Here is a 15,656-nt window from a genome sequence, read left to right on the forward strand (position 1 = left end):
ATGACTACTTGTCATGATAGTCAAATCCACCACCATCAGGCGAATTGCCTGTACAGAACTTCCAAAAACAAAGAGAGATCAGTGCCTTTCTAAGACAAATATTCATGTCCAAATAACAATCGCAAACAGTTGCGCTGATTGCGCCTTTCGACGCAACTATAAGATAGAAAAGTGCGCCGACCCTCTTGTGCTCAGACACACCAATATTTGAGACCGTGAGCCAGGTGTTACTGCAGTCCACCTGCTCCTACGAGCACAAAGCTCCTGTGCACACGTTAGCCACTCAAGCAATATGCCACCACCCGGCAAATCCGCCAACTTCAATATGCCACCACCGGGCGAGTCCGATCTACCACCACCGGGCAAATCCGCCAACTTCACTATGCCACCACTGGGCAAGTCCGATCTGCCACCACCGGGCAAGTCCTGTAGCCATTAAGGCTCTTTGTGTGGTTTCTAGCTCACCACAAACCATCACTTTACAGTGACAAAAGATGGTTTCGGGCTGACCATAAACCATTACAAAGTGGTTTTGAGATCACCACGAACTTTCTGTTTCCTTTAAAAAAATTACATTTCATTCTACATTTTGGAGTTTTTGGGTACATACAATGACCATTACAATAACTGGACTTGCTTATAACATGCTAGGGAGTCTATTCCACAAACCACACTAATTCAAGCAAACATCTACTTTGTTGTCCACCATAAACGTTGTCGTTGCTCCTTTACCTCATCTGTGAGGGGTCCACTGATAAAGAAACCGGAACATAGGCACTCACAACCACACGAAGAGAACACAATTTTCCCTTCAAGAACAATAATCCAGGACTCCACGGTCCAATCCTCCATCGCATTTCAGTATCCAATTCTCCTGGCATCGCAACATAATGCCACTTCCCCTACTCACAGTATCAAGGCTAGTCACTGTTTTCAAGCATACTACCTCATGCTCGCTAACAATCTGCAACACGATCTCAATCATCCTCCAATCTTTGATGTAACTCCAATTGATGTCGTTTTCACCGTCATGTGTTCACCATTCCCTGCAAATTTTCTTAGTGTTGGAATGACCAGTTCCAACACACTCAGCATTGTGACAATAGTTGGTCATACTAATGTCATTTAAATTACAACTAGTTTCATTGTCATGACAGTTAATCAATATATTGCAACATCATCATAGAATTAAAAAATCATTTCGACAATAGCAAAGCTATCTCACTGCAAATCCACCGTCAAGCCAAAATCCTACTCAAGCTCCAATTTTACGGAGATCTGCATCTCTCCTGGGAATTGCAATGCTGTTAATAGCGGCACCGCTGAGATCAAAGTGTGTTTTGCCACCTCCGCAGACTCCAACCTCTGGACATTCATCAGTAATAACCACAGTAGAGGGTTTTCCAGTAAAAACATCTTTCTCCATGCACTTTATAAGAAACATTGAAACGCAGAATCAAACAATCAGCGAGCACCTGACAGACAAGCCTTCATTAAGAAGCTTGGCTATATCAATTGGAACTTTCTAATGAGCCTCTCCCATAGAGTGCCACTCAATACCGACATCAGATTATCTCAGCATGATGTCTGTCATAAATATGGACGATATATACATCACCTTGTAATAGTTGAAAAGTCTAAATAACTGCAATGAGCATAACATGCAAGGCAATTACAAAACCAAACCGTTCCAATTTCTACATTAAGATACCTCCAGACCTTGACAATGGTGCTTTGATCTGCAGAAAAAATTATTACCATAGACTACACACCTGCTCAATATAGGGGCTGGAACATCTAGTGCAATAAGTAAATGTTGTTGAATCTTCACTTTTTTTAACACATGCCGCTAGACCAAAAATGGCTTTCAACAATCAGCAATCTGCATAGGAAAATAATCCATCTAGGCCAAAATACAAGGTTCCATCCTGGAATGTCATCATGGAGTGGAACGTGATGATCTGCTTTAGTGTTAAGTGCAACATATGGCACTGCCCCTGTTATGGGGAAAAATGCCTATGCAGGACGATCCTATCCACCTAAGGTGTGACAGTGCCTTAGCAACAAACAGAGACAGCTATTCTAGTATTCTTCCTTTATGAATTAAGAATGAAGAGAGAGATAGATGGACTAACCGGTGTCTTCCGTTTGTCCCTCGATCCAGCTTCTCTTCTCTTGGAGAGTTCCCAGCTACTTGCCTTCTCGCTTGTCCAGCTTCAAGAGGTTTCTGCAAGATCACAAGAAGAGAACACTACACAAGACATGGATTCATATTCATAACTAGTTCAGGATTAGAAATAAACTAAACATACTAATGCAATCATACATCAAGAATACATCAGCATATAGGAGAAACCAAGATAACTTTATTGATGAATAACAAGGTTCAGGAAGAGATACAAACCAGAAGGCTCCAATCCAGCATCTCCTTCCCAGCAAATGGAATTCCTATCTTCACCCCCTTCAAAGCATTAAGCACCCAATGATTCCAATCTAAAACCAACAGCAATTCTTTGCAATAACAAAATTCCAGCCTCTAGATCTCATGGAGGAGAGATCCATATATAGATGTTTGGAGAGAGGATGAGTCAGCTTGAGATCTGACTAGTGTCCTCTCCCTCTGTCAGTTCTTGAGTCCACTTGGAGGTTCTTGCTTCCACTTGGAGATTTGGAACCTCTTACTCATCACCAGTCGAATTCCCTGAGGCAAGTGTCATTTTGGAAGCTTCCTGGGTTTTGACACCTTGAGAAATGAGCCTGCCACATGTCCATTCTCGTTCAGCGCAGGTAGCCAGTGTTCCAGTTGACATTCAACGCAGGTAGCCAGTGTTGGCTTTGACATTCAGCGCAAACAGCTAGTGTAGCCACTGAAATGATCCTGATTTGACTTGTTTTGAGCAGTTTTTGGTGGAGAACTTCTGTGAATTGCTGTGGTTTGTTAGCCTTGTTCCTCTAGGGGTAGGAACAACATGTTTAGGGACTTTGGATCCCTTAGATTATGGAAATTTCATGCTCAATGTTGTAAGGCACAAAAATGTCTATAACAGCCCCTCCAATCATAACAGGCAACGAAAAAATGATCTGCCCCTCGTGTTCTGTTCCAAAAGGGATATTTGGCAGCAATCATGTTGACATAGTCCCTCAAAAACAGTTGCAATGGGTGCATGTTATGAGAGTTGGGCACATACATCCCTTCCACTATTTCATATACGCTGTAAGGCAAGTAAAACATGTGAGCCTTTTAGATTTCCTGGCATCGTTGGTCATCCTTTCACGGTAATGTTCATAGTACAGAGACCAACGATGGGTCCATTATTAAGTCCCCAGAACACTGGAGTTCCTTGACCAGCAAGCACATTCTCCTCTCACCGACAGGAATGGCTCCTCCACACGGCTTTATCACACATCCACGCTGTAGAACTTGGCAATCCACGGAGAGGTTCAGAAAGTTTGCTTACACATGCAATGATCCTCCACACATAAGTTTAGTCACACGCATATTCCTTCACAAATGATTTCTGCACCTTATCCTCAGCGGCCTCAACCAACACCTTCATCGCAATCGCTTTCTTCAACATATTCTCAGAGAGATTGGCCTCATAGCGCTCTTCCTCGTCGGCCATGGCAGATCCACGCAGGTAGTAGATCTCAACATATACTCAGGGGAGACATATTCAGTACTCATAACAACAAATCAGAATGCATCCAGAAATTACTGGGCATAACTGAGCGCATCGTATTGAAACTTCTGGATTGGCCTTGCAGCTTTCTTCTTCCTAATTCCACCGAGCTCTGCCCTGATTCTCTTCAACACGTGCTTCAATGCTGCTCTGGCACAACCCAGCATCATCTTCCCTTTCCCCTCAAAGCAGAGACACACAGATAACACTGCTCTCTCCAGTAATACTCTGTTTGAGGTTCTCGAAATCTGACATTCTGAAGAATCGACCTCGGCACTTCGGCGATAGCAGCAGCAGACCCCAAATTGATGATGGTGTAAATACCCTTTCCGATCCTCCATATGATTCGTCACAGGCACATATGATTGTCGTTGCTCCTTTGTTGCTGAGTTCTGCATTTTATGAGGCAGTAAGGGTCCATTTGACAGTGAAAATCAGTGTTCTCCAGCCCCTAGGCGCTGACCAGCGGTACCTCCAATGTTCCCTTTGGCATATTTCGATCTTCTGATTTGGGGGCGCACCAATTTTAAGTACTTTTATCAATCCACTGAGCCCAAAGAAGGTAATGCTTCAAGCATTTTTCAGATCCAGTCGCTTGTATGGTGCTACACAACAGATATTTCAAAATACCAATGTATATCTATTAGATTTCAGCAGCACATATAGATACCATCCAGATCTTGGCACCGACATCAAAACCCTATTGGATCTTGGCACCTACCAGAGAATTCTGATCTCTACAGCGACAAAGTCAATGCCCAAACTTGATCAGGAAGGCACCCACAGTAAAATCCTCATCCAATAGCCTAAAATCAATGGACACAAGCGCTGAAACAAGCTCTCCAAAATAGGGAATTCACCCACATTCTCCAGCTGGGCTTCTCCAGGAACCAGAAACAAAGCAGAAAATGCAAAAAACTCAAAATATCCTGATGTTCCTAGATTAGGCCGATTGAATACAGAGGTATCGATTTATGAAATATAAGGAAAACAGTCGAATCCATGAACCTGGAGGTCCACCCATTGCAGCAACCCCGAATAGGCTCATCTCTGAGTGTAACACGGTCTTCACTGCACTTCTGGACTTGAATTGAAACGGGATCTCCTCCACAGAGCACCAGTCTGCAATGAGGGTCTCCTCTGCTCCAAATGCTATGAAATAATCCAAATGATGGCAGTCAAAGGCAGGCATTCGGGGTTCTTTGCCACAACACCGCAGCACCAAACCAATCCACCATAGTGATGGATCAATTTAAATCATTTGCATCGCCTCCGAGCTAAGTCAGGTCTCTGAGCCCGCTCCCCGGTTTAAACAAGGAGCTTGATCTCAATGCAGGTTTCAAAAAACCCTCCACCACAGTCTCGAAACCCTTCTTGATTCTTTAATGGCGAGTGGAATCGAAACCACCGTTCACACCATGCAGACAAGCTCTAATCAATCTCTCTAAGTCACTAATGAAGTACGATCTAGCGTCGGAAATTATCAATGCTCAATGCCCAAGAACAAATAGAGAAACTCCATAGACCTCTCCAAACTCAGCGCACCAGAACACCGCCCAGCTCACCGGAACCCTGTTCGATGCTCGATGGACAAATTAAAAAAAAATACTCTTTTATTTCCTCAGCCCAGGATGGGCCAAGCCCACGAGGGGCCAGCCCTCAGGGCTCTGATACCAAGATAAAATTACACACAGCAATATATTCTCTATTATTCATGAATGAGGAAATTACACACATATTTATACAATCAATAGTCTCAAGATAGGAATTCTATCTTGGACGTACACTAGTGTGGTTGAGAGATTCTTTCAACCACACACTAAACTAGGAGAAACTAAATTCATATTATGTAGGAACAAACTCCTCAAATGGAGAATTACAACCATAGACAAGTAGGAATTAATTATTTTTAACTAGACATAATTATACAAGAACCATGTAGTAGTGACATTTTCACTTTTTTTTTTCTTTTGTGTTTAATGTGTAGAAATAACATGAGTTTATATGTGAACAAAATATGTAAAAAGCAAACAAACAAATAAATAAAATATATTTATGGTCTATTTCTTTAATTATTATCTGTTCAGAAATAGGTTCTTAACCTTTTTAATTATCTATTGAGAAATAGGACCTATAACAACTAATAATTTGTGTTCATCATGGTTCTAAGTAGGCCAATATTGTGATCGATCGTATGTAAATGTAACTCAGTATTCAAATGACTATTCAAAGTTCCTATAGCTCTTCGTAAAGCTTGGCGAGAAACTTGTTGTCGGATCTGGTCAAATGCTCTTTGCTGTTCGGAGTAAATTTTCTCATTCTTGGGATCCTCTAATTGTTCCAAATTCTCAGAAGCAGTATTGAGGAGATGCTCTTTCTCTCGTTCTATTTGGGAATTTCCATTTACCTAGATTTCGTCCGCTATCATTTCCACGTTCCTTAAGCAAGCCCGAGCTTTCTCGAGTTGATCGATAGCTCCTTTACATAGTTCTTCCGAATTTCGAATAGTCTCCATAATAACCATTAAACCATATAAAATTTGTTATATTTTATAAACTAAATACATAATATATATAATTTTAATAATCTTCTGTAATAATTTATAAATTTAAATAAATACATTAGACTCCTTAAAATATTAAGGACCAAATGAATCATAAAATGGTGGAGATGAGGAGAAGATAGTAGTAATTACTAAAGAAACATTATGATTTTAATGTGAGAGAATTATATTATTTTTTCTTAAATTATATATATTAAAATGTAAAAAATAATTAAATAATTAAAGATTTTAATTTGAGTTTTTTTTTTTTGTATTCTAGAGAAATTTAATATCTAGTTTGATATATAATTTTCAATATCTAGTTTGACATATAATTTTTAGTAAATTTTTGGGGTTTACAACTTGTTTTCTTTTCTGTAAATAAGGTCCCAAACAAGGGATTAGAATTTTAGATTTCTCAGTTTTCACAAATTCATGATAACCAATTGAAATACCCATAAACAAATTTTAATTAAATTTAAATATAATTAAAGTTTTAAATTTAATAAAAAAATTAATTATTTACTTAAATAAATAAATAAATAAATATATATATATATATATATATATATATATATATATATATAAATAATTTGAATAAATAAGGTGTAATTTTGAATTATAAAAATGATTTATATTTAGATATTTTAAAATACATAATTTATTAAGTAGTATTTTTTTAATTATTTAAATTGCTTTTAGATATTTTATTGAAAATGGGGTATAATAATTTTTTATCAATAAATATTATTTATTATTTAAAGAATATTTTCTTTCAAGTTAATTGTTTAATTGTCTTGTTAATCTCCATTAAATTGTTGATGTAGATTTAATTGCTTAATTTAGGTATTTAATTTCAAATATAAGTTTCAACATTATAAAGTATGTCATTAATAACAGAATATTGGTTGAGACAAACATGGAGCATAATCAACTCATACGTATCAATGTTCACTAGTTGCTAATTGCTAATCACATACTTATTTTAATAAAACATATATTTCATAATGTTTAATACATCACATTATTTAATGTTCTTCACTCATTTAAAGTGCAAATGAATCATTTAAGTTTTTATTTTTTTTATTACTAAATTATTTTAAAATATGAATCTAATATTGTTTAACAAATTAACACTATTTAGAAGTCTAATGCCCAGATTCTATTCATAATGAATATATCTTTACTTTAAACTTTTTTATTATATATATAAAAATCACATTATTTAATTTTTTAAAACTAAAAAAATAAAATATCTAAAACTTATCACACATCTATAATTTTTATAATTGGTTTTAAAAAAATATAACATAAAATATAAACATTTTTAAGCTAAATTTATTTTAATAATTTGATAATTGTAAATATAAAATAATATAAAATAATATAAAAATTTTAATTATAAAAAAACATTTAATTGTAAGATAATATAATTTAATATGGTTGTGTTCTTATGTTTTCCATGATGTAAAGTTTTATATTGCAAACAATTTGTACAAATCAATACAATACTATATCAATTTGTGTATAGATCAATTTATAACCACTACATGGTAAATTGACTACTATATTAATTTTTTTGCAGCTTGTAAACCAAAAACCAAGGCCTCATATTCAGTGATATTATTAGTAGAGTCAAATTATAACTTATAAGAGAAGGGAATAATATGACCTCTTGGAGAAAGCAGAAGAACTCCGGCTCCATTCCCTTCTTTCGAATATGCACCATCAAAATACAACTTCCAGACTCCACTGACTACTAGCTCCTTGCTTTTAATTGTTGAAGGGAGTTTCACTTCTATGTTTTCAACAATTTCAAGAGATTCTTATAACCTAAAACAAGAAAATTCATCATTTTCCTGACTGTAAACATGATAATTACTTGAAGCCTCCTTTGTGATAGTCTTTACAAACCTGGTCTCTTGATATAACCTCCTTTCTTTTCCACCAAAAACTGGAATAATAGCATATGTGAAATCCAATATGAGCACTCCTCCCAGCGTGGCTCCCCAGGATCTAGAAAGCAACATTCCAAAACGTGTTGGAATATCTGCAACAACCACATTCATTACAATACTCATGGCTGAAATTTGAGCCAATGAAACCACCAAATATTTAATTAATCCCACACATTTGACTCTTTTTGGATCAAAAGAATAAAGTTCTTTATAAACTTTTGTAATTTTCAAGTTTAGCTACTTCATAACTAAAAGAAGCATTAAATTGTGAGAAGCTCCTTAGTCCAACATATAGTTATGAAGAATGAAAGTATTCATAAGAAGTGAAATATAAAAAGGAGGTGTAGAAGAATCTTGCTCTTCCACATGAGGGCCAAACATCACCACTGGCCTTTCCTCCTACAAATTGGTTGCATCTGCTAAATGATTATCCTGCGAGAGATTTATAAAATAAGAGACTTGTTTTTTATAAGTAGGAGTTTTTACTAACTCAGCGAAACGAATTGAAACTTTATTTTTTTTTTTCTAATTATTTTAATAAATTAAAAGAATTACCCTCTTTCACTGTTTTAAATTGTTCCTTTTCATTTAACTTTTGATTTGACACATTTTGAGAACTAACAACAAGTTGTTAAACACATTTGTGCAACACCCTTGAGTCATGCTTATTGTTGGAACTTTGCCCTTGTTGATCTGTCACTGTTGGGACTGTATTCATCTGTTGTTTTCCTTTATCAACCTACTTTGGTGACTGTTGTTGAACTGTGTGGTTGGTTTGCTCCTCTACACTGTCTTGAACTCTTGATCTCTTTCTTGACCTAAGATCATATTTTTTATGTAATTTTTCTTACATAATATCTGTAAACTTCTTATAGTTTTCTTCAATCTCTTCATCATCTAGAGAGACCGGAAATTGCAAATTTTTATCTTCATTTATGATGGGATGATGATGATGCAGTGACAAAACGGATAGATAACAACCACACTCGCTTGCCAACGTATTACGGGGGCACACTCATGTGCGAAGGAAATGCGAAGGAGTCACCCCGTAACACATATGCACCATTGATCTGTGCCCAGCAAAGATCTGCAAAAATGTTTACAAAGGCACTCGGTGGGTTAATCGTCAGGTATGTAATGTTGTCGGGTTTAATCCATCCGATTGGCCCCACTTGTACTCTCCATCATGCCCAGCGAATCAAACGACTTTTAAACCCTGTCAACTTTGGTGGATGGGGACCGACCGAAATCTATTTTTTAAGTCTACATTAAAACTTAATCAGTGTCGCTTAATTCATGATCAAAAAATAATAATATCCAAAATCAAAATCTTTGCAGTTGAATAATTTGGAATCAACATTTATTTTACATAATGGAATCACATTGCCACTTCAATGTTCTTTTACAAATGCATCAATTTTCGCAATGTCTACCTTTCTTGAGAATATAGGAAAGGAAGTGTTTATCATCAAACAACTAAAGATATCTTCACTCAAGAATGAAATCCAATTGCTTCGAAGTTAAACTCTAAAACACATCAAAAGTTAATTATCTCACATAAACCTACAACTCAATCTAGAAATTTTGTTAACAAAACCAACTCTTAAATTACCTCAACAAAAGAAATGGAAAACAACACATTTAGGTTTGGATTGTCTTGATCACATGTTTTTATCAATAGCCATTTGGAGTTCATTTCTAGTCACACCATTCTTCTTGTTTTTACACGAATATTTCTCACTTTAGTTTCTCTAACTAATAAAAGGGTATTCCAATATGGGTGGTGCATTCACTATAGGTTGGGCATACTATAAGCACTCTGACAATTCAATGTATGTCATCAAAGACGGATTTTAAGAAAGGATTTGCAATATATATAACAAGTATTTTGTAAGCATGTCTCTAACACCCTATTCCTTTTAATTGAAGATTTTGCAAAGAAATCTTTTCTTGCAACATAAAGATATCGATTTTTCTTACCAATGATAACTTTTTTAACTTTGAGATGTTTATGAGTTGGTGGAAAATAAATGTTGGATTAACGGGGGATGAAAGTGGGTATAGTTAATATAGCATCCATTAAGTTTAAACTGTTGGGTATACGACCAAAAGTCCCACATTGACTAGAGGTGGGGAGGATCATGGATATATAAGGATGGACAAATATCTCCATTGGTATGAGGCCTTTTGGGGTAAGTCCAAAAGCAAATCCATGAGGGCTTAGGCCCAAAGTGGACAATATCATACCATTGTGTAGATATGTGGTGTCCAGAGTCCTAACAAGTGGTATCAGAGCCATGCCCCGAAGTTAGCCAAGTGGATGAATTCTCGGAATGCCGAACGAAGGTGGTGGGCCCCGGTAATATCACGATGGGATCCGTGGATGAGCTCGGTTAGACAGGCGATGTGCTCCGGATTCTTCATGGACGTGTCCTGGCCCCAACACGGTGAAGAGGAGTTGACCTGGGATAGAGCAAGCTCTCGAGGCAGGTGGTGTTCCATGTAAGGCGTGTGCTTCCAGCGCATTGGAGCGGAGAATCCTAGTTGGTAGAGAGTGGACGGATGGATAATTGTTTGAGGGGAGGCTCGATGGTCCTTTGTTCGAGGGGAGGATTGTTGGGTATACGACCAAAAGTCCCACATTGACTAGAGGTGGGGAGGATCATGGATATATAAGGATGGACAAATATCTCCATTGGTATGAGGCCTTTTGGGGTAAGTCCAAAAGCAAATCCATGAGGGCTTAGGCCCAAAGTGGACAATATCATACCATTGTGGAGATATGTGGTGTCCAGAGTCCTAACATAAAGTCTTCCCAAATGATATGGTAATGCTTTTGCTTAAACCTGTGATTTGTGTACCACCATACACAACCACAATTACACCCACATGGGATATTTGGAACCAAGTGAAAATTCTAGGCGACCTGATGAGAATAGAAATCTAACTTGTAGTTTCTTAGCCAAAGATAAGTGCAACAAATAGTGCCAATGGCTTCCCCGTAATGCTAATAATGTTTAGGGATAAATATGAATCTTGAATAACTTTGGCTGAATATATACATCTGACCATTATTTAACAAAATGTAATAAAATTAAATGGTGCTAATAATTACTTATAATAATAAATCTCAGTATGATAGTCTTTATTAAAATAAAAGAAACTCAATACAAACATAACAAATCTAAATAGACATATCATTAATGTCAAAATTACCTAGACAAAAAGTATAATACTCCTTGAAAGGTTTCCCTCCCTCATGGAAATGGAAACTAGATAAATAGAAACATTCCATTATCCAACCACTTAATCTAAAACAACAAAATAATTAATAATAACACAATAACATGTCTTAAGAGATATTATTATTAATAAAAATACCAATATAATTGTAAGAAATATAAATATATTAAATAATAATTAATCATAACTAACAAAAATTCTCCCAAAAACCTCAAACCTCATTCATTTATAAGGACATTGTATTATTTTTACTTGTTTATCTGTACATTTATATATATTATTAATTTATTTTAAACAAATATGAAATAATTCCAATAGCGTAACAAAGATGAATATATTCATTCTTTATGTATGCCGAGCCTTCCAAAGACTACCTATGCCAATATTGTTTATGTATAAGGAGGTACAACTAAAAACGAAAAGTGGACATTGCTGAGAAATTGCTTTCGAATATCCATCTCACTGAGGTGTTGTCTAATGCATAGGCCAACTAAATACTTAGGACACATATCAGCTCTTATGAGGTGTACCATTCCATTAATTTGGCCCACTTCCTCATTAATGCAATAATGAAATTCTTTACTTAGCCAGGTTGTCTGATAATGCTTCCACCTTCATCTAATATTGAAATTTGGAAGCAAACATTGGAAAGATCTCCCGTATCAATATGCTTATATTTACAAAACAAAAAATCGTGCAGCATAAAAGTTTCCATTAAAAATTCAACTAGGAGAGAGCATAGAATTCAAAAGGCAATGACACTGAGCACCTCATATATCATATATAAGGAATATAAGTTAGGTAAAAATGGGCAGCTTAAAATGAGAAATTTTATATATAATTTTTTCTATAACAATCATAAAAAAAATTATTACCCGTACATATTAAATCATAAAAGGGTGTTGGAACTTGATACGTTATATAAATGATTGATTGTTGATTCCAAGCCAATCCATATTAAATCATAAAGGAGTGTTGGAACTTGATACCTTATATAAATGATTGCTTGTTCATTCCAAGAAAATCCAATATTAGTGTACAGTACTGTTTCAAATGAGTAGGATCGATGGTTGAGAATATATCAAATTTATTATGTAAAAATCAGTAAAATTATATAAATCAAATAATTGGTTGGTATATGTAGAGTGATATTAAAATACTTATTTTATGATTTAAATATATATATATATATATAAAAAAAGATATGTATCAAATTTTTTTAAATCTGTTGATATGTAAATAAGTTTTGTTAAAATATTATAATTTATTAATATTATATGTTCAAAAAAACCTATTATCATATAGCAACTTTTTTAATTAATTAATTTAATTAAAAGGAAAATAAATGATATAATTAATTTTAAGATAATTTTTAATTTTTAATTTTTAATTACTATTAGAACATTTTAGAATATTAATATTCTATAGAAATTAAAACATATTATCCCCTAATAAATTATTGACAATTAAATTAAAATTTTGGAAAATTTAATTCAAAATACACCCTTTCAAAACTTAATAAAAAAATACAAAATATTTAACCTAGAATTAACTATATTGCTATTAGCATCTATCAAATTAATTTCAATTTCAATTTAAATTTCTTCTCAAAAAAATTAAAACTAAATACTATAAAAAGAAATTGTATTATTATATCATAACTTATAAATATTAATAAAAAAATTTAAAACAAATAAAATTATCTCGAACGGAATTCTATATCACAATGGTGACCAGTACGCAAAAGTCAGCTCCATATTCGAAAATTGTGACTAGTCCCACCAAATCAATCTCTTGTTAAGCTCCATTAATTTAACACAAAAGCTACCTTGATTTATGGAGTTGCAGCTTTTCTTAACTTATGGAAACCAACTGCAGTAGTTTCCTTAAGTTAAGAAAATCAACTGCAATTACTAAATTAATAATTGGGAGCTACTAAAGTGGTCCATTACTTTGATCTCATCTCTACCTTGATTTGTGGTTTTTCTAACACATAGCATTTAGAAGCTTGATGGAAGCTTAGCTATATGTTTATCTGTTGGTCCCCAAGCTCATATCTCAACCCCCTTCAGTTCTACACCATCTAGCTGAGATAGCAGAGCTCGGAAGTGCCTTCAGAATTTTGTGTTCTTTTGTCTGGACAGAAGCTGGAGTGCTGAAGGAGAAGCTTGTGGATTGTGGCCTGCATCAATACATCACCAATGGCTGGAGGTAACTCGTATCCCTGGGCAATAAGGTTTAATGATTCTTTGAGTTTATTCCGCATGCAGAATCATTGTTAAAATTGTAGAATATCTAACAGTTGGTATCAGAGCAAAATTTTACCTCTGTCTTGGTGTGAGATTTACTTATAAATAATGGCTTCAAGAGTACCCTGTTTTGCTTCACATTTTTCGGTTCGTAATTTCGATTCTAGATCGAAATTTCGACAAGGCTTGCTATATTTTCATTTTCTCGATTTTATTGGCGGCGGCCATTAGTGTATTATACGGATGGGTTTTTCATATAATTTTGATTTTGTCCCCTTCTCTGGATAATCAATGTCGGAATTTATTGGTGGCTTTCGTATCGTTATTGTCCATGGGGTTATAAGGGTTGTTTTCCGAGTCTGTTTGTTCGTGGCCATGGAGATTGTAGAGAATTTTGCTTCGTCCACGGAAGAAGATACCCCAAGTCTGTTAGACCGTCTGGACTCGGGCTTGGCAGGCCGAATATTCAGTTACCTGGATGAGCCTATGGATCTTGCTCGCCTTACTGCAGTTTCCCGTTCCTGCCACCGATTTGGTTAGTAATCTAGATTTATCTCCGCTTCTATTGGTTTCCAGCCAATATCACATGGTCGTCTCCATGCTGGGCTAGCTTTCATTCGAACCCTCTGGGGTTTTCTGAGGGTTAGCAAAGGAGATAGGGTTTTGGCCTGGATTTCCAATCGCTTATCCCATGGGATGGATTCGGGCCGCGGATTTCCAGACGGTTAAGCCAGGAGGAAGGGTTTTAGCTGCGGATTTCCGAAGCTTTTCAGCATGCTAGAAAGAGTTTGGGCGTTGTTATGCCCTTTGGGGATTCAAGTCGCGGATTTTCAAGGCGTATGAGATAAAATTTCCCAGATCCCTTATAAAAGCTGTTATTAAATTCGTTTAAAGCTTTTCCATCTAGGGAGTGTTGTGTCTACACCATTTCTCATCGTTGTTCTCGCTGTCATCGCTGTGCTATCCCAGGTGGCATGTGAACGTTAGGCCCTTGATAATCATGAAAGCCATTGATTTTTTATGTGGAAATTCCTATGTTTTTTGCTGCAACCAAGATCGGAGTTAGGGCATAAAGTTTTTTAATTTGCATTTGGTAAACCCGCTTCTGAATGGACGTTTTGGAAAAGTATCGGTTGGGCTTCAGAAAATAAACTTTTCTTTTGTTAGTCCTGAAGCCTCGGTGCATTTGTATATATTAAGTTTCATGGGTGAACATAAATGTAAAGTAGATTGAGAGGTTTCTGCTGGGCCATTGCATCCATGGCCTCTCGCCTGGTAAACCCATCAACCATGAACATTCTTTATGCCCATCCTTCACCCCTTGTTCCGCATCTCTGCGGCAGCTGTGGTTGCCATTTCGCAACTATGTCTTCGTCAGGCCTTCATTCCATACCAATCTCTTACTGTCAAGTCCTTCGAAACGGACAATGAATTTGGCAAACATTTTGAGAACGATTCAGAACCTCAAGCTGCCAGAGCCCTCAAAAGAGAAGGCGATGGAAGAGATAATTCGGTACCCCTACTGTTAGTGGATAGCTTCGTTGTATTTCAGCTTATCTTTTTTAGGAGAGCGGAGTGTTTAATAAATTGCATTGTAAGGTGTGTTTAATAAGCCTTGTGTTCATTAATGTGTCCGCAGTTGCATTTGTCATTGCAATCATCTCACTAATCCGAAGTCTTGTAATTTGTCTGCTGCATTTTAGTGTCAAACATTTGCTTTCTCTGAAGTATCATATTCACGTCTACTATGTGTCGGCCAACTACATTCAAACAATTCGGCACTTAATGTAACTTTTGAAGGGTCGGTCATGGCCATAGCAATCGGCTACATACAAATAACCATAACTCGTGTGATAAAATATGGTTGGTATTGCCTCAATGAAAATTTCTACACTTTTGTATCTATTGCCATCATAAATTTGCAGTTGGGTGGGGATTCCTTCGACTGCTTTGTGTAAGGTGTATTGAATATGCAGATTTATCC

Source organism: Pinus tabuliformis, chromosome 2_1 (genome assembly GCF_031772625.1).
Source record: "Pinus tabuliformis cultivar Carrire ecotype Pingquan chromosome 2_1, CPIR1, whole genome shotgun sequence".
Classification (NCBI taxonomy): Eukaryota; Viridiplantae; Streptophyta; class Pinopsida; order Pinales; family Pinaceae; genus Pinus; species Pinus tabuliformis.